We start from the raw sequence: 12,705 nt of genomic DNA on the forward strand, positions 1-12,705 counted from the left end.
GAAGAATATTTTTGATACGACAATTCAATCGATACATTACGTCACAAGCGCAAATAACTGGACTAATTTTCTCAGTTCAAATGATCTCTTTCATTTTGAGAAATACTGCTTACAACGCCGTTCTCACTGGTACTTTGACAATTATTCAGCAACATAATTCATTAAATGGCGATTCTGAAGATTCTCCAATGGTGTAAAGCAATTTAACATCTAATGTACTTTGTTTATCATAATCAAATATCATCTGTCTTATATTTGCTTTGAAATTCTTAATCGTTTTTGTACCTATAATTCATCCAAATAAACAACTTAAAGGTCACCCTAATTTAACTATTTGATAAAGGTAGTTTTTTCAATTCACCTTCCGTTTGATTCGCAATACACACTGGTGATTAGGTTGTAAAACAAAGTTCTGTTTGGATTCCCCTCAACAAGTAGGATAATACGTATACAAACGGGAGTTCTGAAAACATTACTAGTAGTTTTTTGTTTCAAGGTTTAGAAGTGGTTAAATGTCCCACTTATGTAACGAATAGACTGGTGTTTAAAATATAGGATATTATATAGTGTTGGTTACTATGTTAAGCCCATATAGTTTATTCTAGCTTCCGGACAAGTCAATTTATCTATTATTGTTAAGCTACATTTTGACCTTGTTAATTATTCACTTATATCAACCTTAACTGTTTTTATATGAGCGTATGTGTGTACACTTCATCACATGTCTGTAATTTATTTTCATCTGGCTGTAAATATCGATTAACGCTCGAGTAAAGGGAGTTCGCTTATGTGTCTTCTCTACTGCTCACCGTTTCGTTTCGCTCTCATCTTCGGTACCTTCACTACGTCTCTCTGATTGTCTGTTCCGATAAACGATTGCACAAAATATACATATTCGAAATCCATTCTCGTATTTGACTTATTTAATTCCGTTATTCACTAACGCGGATTAAGTCGATAATTTTGTACGGGGATCGGAGACATATATACTTCGATAACAAGCAAGAATGATCCAACAGGAGTCAGATCTAGGACCACTAAAGTGGTGAGCCCGTTGACAACATCGTCCAATCTAATTGACGTCAAAATAAAGGGTCCCACGAAAATTATATTTTAACAGAACTTACTTCTTGAGAGATTCGAAAACCCTGAATTTAATCTTAGGATATATGTGCATATCACAAAAGAGATAGAAACCAGGAATGAATATTTATCTGATGTTTTTAGTCTGTGATGGTTCTAACTTTTATACCGTCACTGAAACCTTTTCATAGAATTTAGTCATCAAAAGGTTTTTATATTTTTAGAAATGCCATTTTAATTTTGCACTTTCTAGCGATCATAAAAATGCGATGTCATGCAGCCTAGGGACAAGACAAAAGTGTTCCATGGGATACATTCAGCTTCTAATGATATATATATATATATATATATATCCAACTAAAAGATCCTAGATAATTTATCTGTCTCTAATCAATGTTCCTTTGTGGTGAATACGTCTTGTCTATATTGTTGGTTAGTGGTTAGTAAAAGAATTCAAAGAGCGAATTTTATCCTGTTTGAGATTCACAGACTCCATGTATTGGCATCAAATTGTTTTACACTCAGACCTAGTATCTGTTACTTTAAACGACAGCTCGTTATCCTCTTCCAGCTGTTATACAGTAAACTTGTAAATACAAGCAGTATTGTTGTAAAAGAGAATGATGGCATTCAATCCTTAAGATCAACACAGGTAAGACATAACCCTTATGAATAATAAGACTTTGTGATTCCCTATTACCTATTTGTCACTGTAGATTTCATCGTTACCTTGTATCTACAAAGACAGTTTTTTTTAGAGATCAGTCATAAAACACTGAAGTACAGTATTACATTGATCTGTTTTTACAGCTAATTATGAAATCACCGCTATTAATCAACATTGTAGTCCAAACCGTTATTACCTAGGATGTATAACTAGGTGTTTTTGAATAATTTTATATGATTATTCTGATACAACAACCAGAAGTAAACGGTTATTCGATGCTCTTAGACCTACATTTTTAAATAATTATTGTTTAAAAAGTTATAATATATTGGTTAAATATTCTGTATATAAATAGTTGTTTTAATTTCATCCTAAGATACACCCAATCAGTTAGCTAGTGGCTGTCTTCTTTAGTGTATTTGGCTTGGATTAAGGAACTTAATTTTTAGTGTATTTGTAAAATATTTGAACAGTGAACTATTTTATCAGTCGTTTGAACTGTTTTCACATGAATGAATGAACCGTTATTACAAGTTTCAAGTGTTCTATTTTTAATATCTATCAAGTGAACAGTTATCTTCACCTAAACACTTTTTATTCACTGTTGGATTATTACATAATTTCCTTTGGGTATTTGATTTTTGTTATTAATTTATAACACAATAAAACCTTGATTTCCTTAAATACTCAATACAGTTTTATTTTACTATAAACAATTAATTTTAGCCAATCCATTAATCATGAATACAACTGTATTGGTTAAATAAATGAAATCTCCCAAAAGAAAATTCTCTTCAGTGAATTTTCTTGATTTATCCTCAACACTTGATTTATTTTATATTACAAGGTTTATTTATAAAGTGAATTACATTTGATTACGTAATTTCATAATGAAAAAAGATCAATGTATGTATGTTATTGGGAATTATATCAACTTAATCAATATTATGAATTACTTATTTCAAATCCTTCATGAAGTCGAACTTTTTTTCTTTTTAGGCATATACTACTTACAAATTGTAAGGACGGCTCGTCGGTAGACTCTAGGAAGCCTTAAGAAGCCCAGGAAGAGCCACAGACATTCCATCCAATCACGGCTAGGGGAATGTTCTAGAATGTCAACGTGTAGCTTCCCCATTGGATGGATTAGCATGACCCCTATGTGCCTATTGGTTGACCGAAATGATGATTTACATTCAGCCAACAAACTATAAATACACGAGATTTCTGTACTTTATTTTGACACTGATTTGGGGAATAAACTTCCTACTTACCAGTCTTTGTCTTCTCTCTTTTGCGACGTTGCGGGTTTTATCGTTCAAGTAGTCGAGTAGTTCGAGGCATATTAAGAATCAAGGCTCTAGATATAACACAAATATCATTCTGTTAATATAAAGAAATAATGATTAGTTTAAATAATGCAAGTTTAGATAATAATCAAGATGATAATTTGGAAATGAAATTTCAATGAATCTTAATGAGTAAATTCATTAAAAATTTGTATTTACTATATCTGTATAAATATATATAAATACAGAAGAAAATGAATTCACAAATTAGATGTGTTTCTACTCAACAACCGGAATTAAGATCACAGTGATAGGAATATTATGTGACAATCGATAATATAAAAGTATTTATACCTATTAAACGATAATATGAATCAATATATCTCTTCAAACCAGGTAACATTATGATTTGTTATACTGTTAAATATCTTTTGATATTCAATGTCTATTATATATATATATATATATATATATTCTGTTTTAGATCACAAAGTGACAAATTATTTCGATAGTGTAGTAATAAGAAGACGAAGATTATCAAAACTATGTGATATATTAGCGCAATACATTTCGAACAATCTGATCACACATACTTGTTAAAAACATTTACATATAAAAATAAAAGGTCAACTAGACTGGAAATGGGGGGTAAAAGTAGACAAGGATGGTTGCAGAAACAAATAGAATCAAACGATCCGATAAGAGTAGAGGATGAACATCCATCATCCTATATTGCCAAACATATAATCCAAACAGGGCATAAGATTGATCTTAACTCGGCTTTTGTGGTGTTGTATAAAAGTGTAAAATGGTGTATACTAAGGTTCATTGAAGCCTTAGCTATAAGAAAATTCAAACCCCCTTTGTGTCTTCAAAAACAGTTTGTTCTTACCTTAAACCTACCCTGGTAATATTAGCTTATTATCCTAAGTGATTAGCTTTCAAATTGTTTTCATATTATTATTATTATTATTATTATTATTATTATTATTATTATCCTTTTCTGCTCTTACCCCCCCCCCAACTATTTCCAGTCTAGTTGACCTTTTATTTTTATATATAAATGTTTTTCACAAGTATATATGTGTGATCAGATTGTTCGAAATGTATTGGACTAATATATCACATAGTTCTGATAATGTTCGTCTTCTTATTACACTATCGAAATTTTGTCAAAGGGACTAATTGCTTTAACAAATTATTACAAATAAGTTATGACACATATTTTTATCAACTTTTAGAAGGGCAATACTTCTTAGTTACATTTCATCAATAACCTGTTAGTAAATCTGTAAGATTAACAAAATACTCTTATGTGTTACTCTTAAGTGTTAGTTAATTTATCTGATAGAATTCTCAACTCCCATGAAATTTCATTACTTAAAAAGGGTCTCAATTTCAATATAAATAGACCACAATTATCGCCTTTCAATATTATACCAGCAATTGAACTAGCGTTGAATATACTTCCTAGTGAAACAGCGAATGAATTGAGGAATAAGTTAATGTCCGCGTTATTACGTCATAAATCACAAAAATCTAATATGACTAAAAATGAGTTACATGCATTGAAGCAACTGAGAAATGATAAGACAATTATCATTACAAAAGCAGATAAAGGTAACACTACAGTCATTATGAACAAAATTGACTACGAGAGAAAAGCCAAGGAACATCTACAAGAGGGACCGTATGAACTAATCAAAGATGCAAAAAGCAGAACGACGCTCAATAAACTTAAGGCGGAAACAAGTAAAATCTTACATTCGTTAAAGGTCAAACTCGGAACGCCATTATGGTTTTTGCTAAATCCAAAAAGTTGTAACCCTTGTAGATTCTATGGACTCCCGAAGATTCACAAGGATAGTACTCCACTAAGACCAGTGGTCGATTTCACAAATTCACCGACTCACAACCTAGCGAAATACTTAGCTAGGATACTAAAACCGTATGAAAAACTGATTAATCATGGAATTAAAAACTCTATGGAATTTAAAAATATTATTGATACCATCGACATAGAAGAGGATGAAGTAATGGCAAGTTTTGATGTTTCTTCCTTATTTACTAACGTACCTATCAACAGAGCGTTGGATATTATTTATGCTTGTTTAGAATCTGATTTGGATTTAAATTTACGTAGCCCGTTAGATCCATCTGAGTTTATAAAATGTTTGGAACTATGTTTAAGGTCCACCTTATTCATATTTCGAAGAGATCTATACAGACAAAAAGAAGGTATAGCTATGGGTTCTCCAGTTTCTCTGGTTGTTGCGAATTTATTCATGCATTCACTCGAAACTAGTGCAATCGTAAGAAGTGTTTGTCCACCAAAGGTCTGGCTACGGTATGTAGATGACATTTTTGTTATCATTAAACAGGACTATTTGGAAGAATTGTTTGCAAATGTGAACAACATTTCGGAACAAATTAATCTAACGGAGGAAATAGAGTCTGTTGACCACAAACTGGCATTTCTAGACTGTATGGTTGAGCGAAGACTTAATAATAGGAAGTTGAAAATAAATGTTTTCAGAAAATCAACACATTCAGAGAGATACTTAGATTTTGATTCGGCTCATGCTTTATGTACGAAAGTCACGGTTGTTAAAAATTTAATTAACAGAAGTCTTAAGCTTGTTACAGATAAGGAAGACCAACAATATGAATTGAATAGGATTTTATCTACACTTGGGGATAACAATTATCCAAAAGAGTTTTTAAAGAAGATTGTTAGAAAGGAAAGAAAAGTTAAACTACAATGTGTACAGAAAGATTGGAAGTCCACTGTAGTCATACCATACCGTAGTGAAACATCGGAAGAAATCAAACGGATCTTAAACAAGCATGATATAAGAGTGTATTTTAGAACATGTGACACTATAAGATCGTCATTGGTGAAGGTTAAGGATAGGTTACCAAAGGAAGAACATCAAAATATTGTCTATGATATCAATTGTCATGATTGTAATGCGGCTTATATTGGAGAAACATCCAGACAATTGAAGGTAAGGTTGAAGGAACACAAGCAATGTTTAAAAAATGTTCCCAAAACTTCGGTTGACTTAAGGAAACTTGAGAATAAGTCTGCAACAGCGTTACATGCGTTGGAAACGGGACAGATGATTAATTTTGAAGGGGCCAAAATACTTCAGAAAGGTTTCAACACTCATAAAGAAAGATTGACAGCAGAAACGCTGTATATATGGGCGAATAAGAACAGCCTAAACAGAAAGGATGGTATTCAGCTAGCTACCATTTGGCAAATATTCATCAACAAGTAATTTGACCTTTTCTTTTATTCAACCTGTTTACTTCACATGAATCGTTATTATGACTGAAATCAATATGAGTTATGTTTAGCATTACAATTATGTACTTGATGATTCTCATTATCATAGTTGAAAGCGTGAGTCAATTGAAGCTAGACCACCATGGAAAACCTGGAAACACTGCTTGACGGCCGTTTCGTCCTATTATGGGACTCCTCAGCAGTGCGCATCCACGAACCCGCTCTCGCGAGATTCGAACCCAGGACCTACCAGTCTCGAGCCGAAGCCCTTAACCGATAGACCACTGAGCTGGCATCCAACGGTGTTAATGTCTAACTTCAACTGATCCACGAAGTTGAGCAACCATTCACCAATTGTCTTCAGTGAGTTCCTATCTCACAACAGACGTGGTTTTGAACTCCACTGGTCACTGCTTCTCTATCGGTCAAGGGCTTCGGCTCGAGACTGGTAGGTCCTGGGTTCGAATCTCGCGAGAGCATGTTCGTGGATGCGCACTGCTGAGGAGTCCCATAATAGGACGAAACGGCCGTCAAGCAGTGTTTCCAGGTTTTCCATGGTGGTCTAGCTTCAATTGACTCACGCTTTCAACTATGATAAATACTAAATCTCCACAAAACCCCTTCTGATGATTCGCATTATATTTGCAATTTCGATGATTCAGAAAAAACTTTTCAACCTTCATTTTTGCACTTTTATTCTTATTTTTACTTCACATAGAAACATATCAACAATGAATATCATTCATTAAAAACTCATCTTACACATACGTACACACACAATTTATCCAGTCTCCTTTAATTCACATCGTTGAACTTTTCACTTGATTCTCACTCAACTGACTCATATTATCCTGTTTACAAAAATTCGACATCCAAATATGATTGGATTAAAAAGTAGTAGAGATTTCGATATGATTGTTAAAAAAACACTATATATTTATTTGATGTTTTTGATTTTGATCATTTCCCTGAAGAAGTCCAGACAAGTTAGCTGGACGAAACGTTGGAATTATTTATATTTCAATCGCTGAGACTATTTCAAATATAATTTTTTTCACATATAATAAACTCTTATGAAATTATTTGAAATTTATTAGAAAACAAATATTGTACATGTCATTTGATTATGTTATGAGTATATTCTGTTATATAGACAATACTATTGATAATGTTTCTCTTTAGTTTTTCAAAACCACCTACAAAATTGGGAATAGTTTCCGTTAAAAACGATTAACTATATCTTCAATTTTTTAATAAACAGTATCCTAAACATTTTGTTATATTTTAATTGGTATATTCAATTATTCGTTAATATAAATATCTCCCAGTTTATGGAATCATGTGACTTTATATCTCCTCTTCTTTCTAATTTGTGCTATTTTGTTTTACTATTGGATGAGTGTTGTTTTATTTGACATTTTTGGTTAATCCGTTCCTAAAGTCTCTATATATAAACTCATACCTGGGAGTAGGTAACTATGTAGGACCATCAATCAAAACTAATGTGATATGTATGTTTATGGCTTCTTTTATAGTACTCTTTAGAAAAAAACACTAACTTATTATTAATAGCACAGTAGAATTAAAATAATGTATTTGGTTGATAATTGCTTGTGAGCTATTAGTACTTTCAATAATTTTTACCAAAAGAAGAAAACAGTATGATAATATTTTAGTGATTGTAACATTCTCATGAATGATAACAATTCATGTACCACAACGACTGAAATCTTTTATGAAGTATGATAGTAATTTAAATTAGATACGGTATGTTTCACCATTAATTTGTTAAAATAACTTCCAAATTATGATTGATATATGCAAATTTGACGTATTTGTAAAACTCACAACATTTTCGCTTTAGATGGAAATAATATAGATGTTCACAAACGTAGCATACCAAGTACATAAGTCCGTAAATATATAATCGATCATTCAAATGTGAAAATTGCAACTGATTAAAATCGGTACACCAAAACAAACGTCAAGCACACTATGTGTGTAAATTATAAGATCATGTGTGTGCAGAACAAACAGTAGCTGCAACTTAATAGCTTAAACAGGGAATTACCTATCACACGGTCACAAAGACCCCGTTTTCAGCAACCTTTGAAGAAAATAAATCATGAAAATGTTACTTCTTCCCGTAAGAGAATCCGACAAATTCCTGCCACGAAGAGTTGACATCCAATCATATGATGACTAATAGTTATAATCTTACTTACTCCTGTTATCCCTCGTGGAGGAGCATAGGCCGCCCACCTGTACTCTCCATCCAACTCTCTCCTGGGCAATCTTTCCCAGCTATTAATCATCCTTTTCATATCTGTTGCTATTTCCCGGCGTAATGTATTCTATGGCCTTCCACGTTTTCGCTTCCTTTCAGGATTCCGAGTGAGGGCTTGCCTCGTGATGCAGTTTGGTGATTTCCTTAATGTATGTCCTATCCACTTTCAACGTCTTTTCTTAATCTCCTCCTCAGTTCGAAACTGGTTTGTCTTCTCTCACAGAAGGCTGTTGCTGATGGTATCCGGCCAGTGAATGTTGAGTATTTTGCGTAGACAACTGTTTATAAATACTTGTACCTTCTGACCATGGTTGTAGTAGTTCTCCAATTTTCAGCTCCGTACAGTAGGACTATCTTGACGTTCGTGTTGAAGATTCTGATTTTGAAATTAGTTGAGAGTTGTTTTGAGTCCCACATGTTCTTCAATTGTAGGAATGCGGTCCTTGCTTTGCCCATCCTCGCCTTTACGTCTGCACCAGATCCTCCTTGTTCATCAATGATGCTACTAACCAAGTACGTGAATGTTTCCACATCTTCCAGAGTTTCTCCATCAAGTGTAATCGACTTGGCGTTCTCCGTGTTGTATTTGAGGATCTTGCTTTATCCTTTGTGTATGATGAGGCCTATTGATGCAGAGGCTGCTGCCACATTAGTTGCCCTCATCTGTATTTGTTCATGTGTATGGGATAGGAAGGCTAAGTCATCTGCGAAGTTCAATTTGTCTAATTGATTCTGAGCTTTCCATTGGATTTCTGTGCTTCTTGTTAGATGTCGATGTCTTCATAATGCAGTCAATCACCAGAAGAAAGAGGAAGGGGGAGAGTAGACAGCCTTGTCTGGCTCTGGTCCTTACTGGAAATGCATATGTTAGCTGTCCTCCATACACTACTTTGCTCTACAGTCCGTCGTATGAGTTCTGGATAATGTTGACAATCTTCTGAGGAACTTCATAGTGTCGAATAATTTTCCATAATGTTGTAGTTGGCTTCGAGTCGCGATTGACTGTGATCACTACTACAGGAAGATTACGTGCCAGATATCAGGTTGGATCCCTGGGTAAACCAAAAACCAGAAGGTAGTTCACGGTTGTAATAAGATATATTTGTTGGCGATCGCATCATTTCGAAAGAATATCGAGACCGTGCAAATGTTTACGAGCGGAACTACCGAGCGTATGTGAGTTCGTGCAAGGTCACAAACAACGGATGAAAGTGTGCTTTTGTGCACTTATACAGAAAAGTACAGTCAAACAATAACTATTACGAATGGTTGTAATAATAATTGTTTCCACTATACAAATCGCGTAATCGTCATAAAATTAGGTCACTACAATGTTCTCTTGTCCACGCTGTCAGACGCCTTCTAATAGTCAATGGGGTTGATGTGTGGTGACGGGTTCCACTCAATTGATTTGTAGTAGGCGTCGAGTCGAGGACGAACTATGATCATCACTACAATTAGATTATGCGCCCAGCAACGACTTGGTTCCTTTAATAACTTGTAAACCAGAAGGCTTTAATTAGTCCAGATAAAGTATATTTATTGGCAATCTCGTGGTATTGACAGAATACCGAGACGTGCCAACGAGTACAGGCAAAATGGGCAGAGCCTAAGAAAGTTCGTACCAATCAAGGCAGATAGCGGAACCAGAAGTGAGACTGATACAGTTAAACGAGTACAGTAAAACAATCGCTGGTACAATTAGTTACAATAATAATAATTGTTTCTATTATTCCAATCGTGTTCTTATCGAGACAAGCCAGTCTTTACAGATTATTCAAAGATGATCCTTAGTGTCACAATTTGGTCTGTGCACGTCTGATGCTTACAGAATCCAGCCTGTCGATCGCGAAGTTGGGCATCTACTGAATCTTTCATCTCGTTCAGCAACACTGTTGAAAACTTTTCCTGGTACTGACAACAGTATGATGCCTCTGTAATTCTCACATTTGCTCAGATCTCCTTTCTTTGGTATCTTGATAAGGTATCCTGTAAGATCCAAACCTATGTAAAGCATCAACGTTGATGTTCTATGTCGAAATGATTGGGGGCCTACCATAGTTAGACGAGAATGGTGACGAACCAACTAACGCTGAAGTCACACCTCGCGACCGGCCCTTACGTGGTTTGAACCATAGACGCATCAAAGGATCATGGACGCTATGGAGACTGTACAACACGAAGGACGTTATTACAAGAATATATTAGTTAAGGTACAACCACGGAAGTACAGTAGTGAAAGAACAACCACTGCCGCGTGGGCCAGTCCATGGCGTACGATTGATTGATGCGCGTTGACTATCCTTGACCTTGACAGGGATCGATGATCTGTTCGATATTCAGTGACATTCCACCGACCCTACTCCTAGTTTCCAAATAGGTTTGATTTGTTGAATAACTGACGAGTAAAATTAGAGACGCACCCCCAATCGAAATCAGAACAAGGTGTTTTGGGGGTAATAACGGTTCTAAATTTCATCAAACATACAAATGTACAAATTTACCTAAACAAATATTACCACCCAGTTATTCAGCCAACAATTGATACCAAAATACTCAATCTAAATTATAATGAATAACAAAGTGGTAAGAAATATATGAAAATTACCGAAAACACCAAAAGGTGAGTGTTATTCTATCCTTTCTGAACAGATCAAGTAAGATTCCGTTTGAGTGGCTGTTTTATAACACAAAGTGTTTCAATTTCCGGGAAAGTGCTCCAAATTGCAACCAAAATGCATGATCCCAGTCAAAATCAAACCGCACAATCAAAGAGCGAGCAGCCAATATGGCAGCCGCCAGAATAATAACAATTAAAACAAACTAAATACAGTTCAGTAAGGCACATAAAGCCTCGATAAAAACGATAGGAAAACCAAGAAAATTAAATGTTAAAGTCTTAATTAGCATCAAAAAAGTTAAAAATATATACAAATAAAGAAACCACAAGGAAGAAATCACAAATGTATGCATGGAGGGATTTTCACTTTCAAAATGGGTCTGACAATCCTTCTTCCCAGTCTGTCAACACTTGTTTCTCCTCCCAAATCTTCCTAGATCGAACGCGGAGCATGTTAGCGGTTGCTTCTATGTCTCACTTCAGCTGGTATATTGTCAGTTCCTGTTACTTCCCTGCTCTTGATTTGTCTGATGGCCATCTTGACTTCTTCGATCGTTGGTGGAGTGACATCTATGTTAAGGTCTGTATGTGCTACCTCGATGTCCGGTGGATTCAATGGGGCTGTTCTATTCAGCAGTTCCTCGACGTATTCTAGCCATATTTTCCTATGTTCTTGAATCTCCGTGATTGTCTTCCCATTTTTGTCCTTGACCGGTCTCTCTGGTTTACTATATTTCCCTGTCAGTTTCTTCGTTGTATCATGTAGTTGTTTCATATTCCATACTCTTGCACCTTTTTCCACCATCGTTGCTGGTTCTTCTATATATTTCTGCTTGTCGGCTTTAATGCTCTTCTTCACTTCCTTGTTTGCTTCTGCGTAGTGTGCTTGTGCCTTGACATTTTATGCTTGTGCTCGACTGTTGTTAATTGCTGTTCTATTGTTCTACCTTTATTCACTCTTGTCCAGGGATCCCATAGAAATCCGTTCCTTATGATGATGCTTCTTGCGACCCAGAACCTCCTGACACGTTGAAGTTATTGTTTCATTGATCGCTGACCAGTTGTCCTTCATCATGGTTTCTTCTTTCTGTAGATCCTGTAGAGCTTGGAACTTGTTGTTGAGAGTTATCTTGAATTGGTTGAGTTTGCTAGTATCTCGAAGGAATGCTGTATTCAACCTTTGTATTGCTGTTCCCCTAGTTGTCCAGTGTTTCTTTAGCTTCAGTTTGATCTTGACTACAACCAGATAGTGGTGATCTGAAGCCATGTCAACTCCTCTCCTGGTTCTCACATCTTCCATTGTCCTTCGGAATTTTCCTTTGATAGAAATATGATCTATCTGGTTCTCTGTGGCGTGGTCTGGTGAGATCCATGTAGCCTTGTATATGCGTTTGTGTGGAAATATTGTGTCGCCTATAACCAATTTGTTGAATGTACCTAGATTTGCAAACCTCTCGTCATTCTCGC

This window comes from Schistosoma mansoni, chromosome 3 (genome assembly GCF_000237925.1).
Source record: "Schistosoma mansoni strain Puerto Rico chromosome 3, complete genome".
In the NCBI taxonomy this organism is placed as follows: domain Eukaryota; kingdom Metazoa; phylum Platyhelminthes; class Trematoda; order Strigeidida; family Schistosomatidae; genus Schistosoma; species Schistosoma mansoni.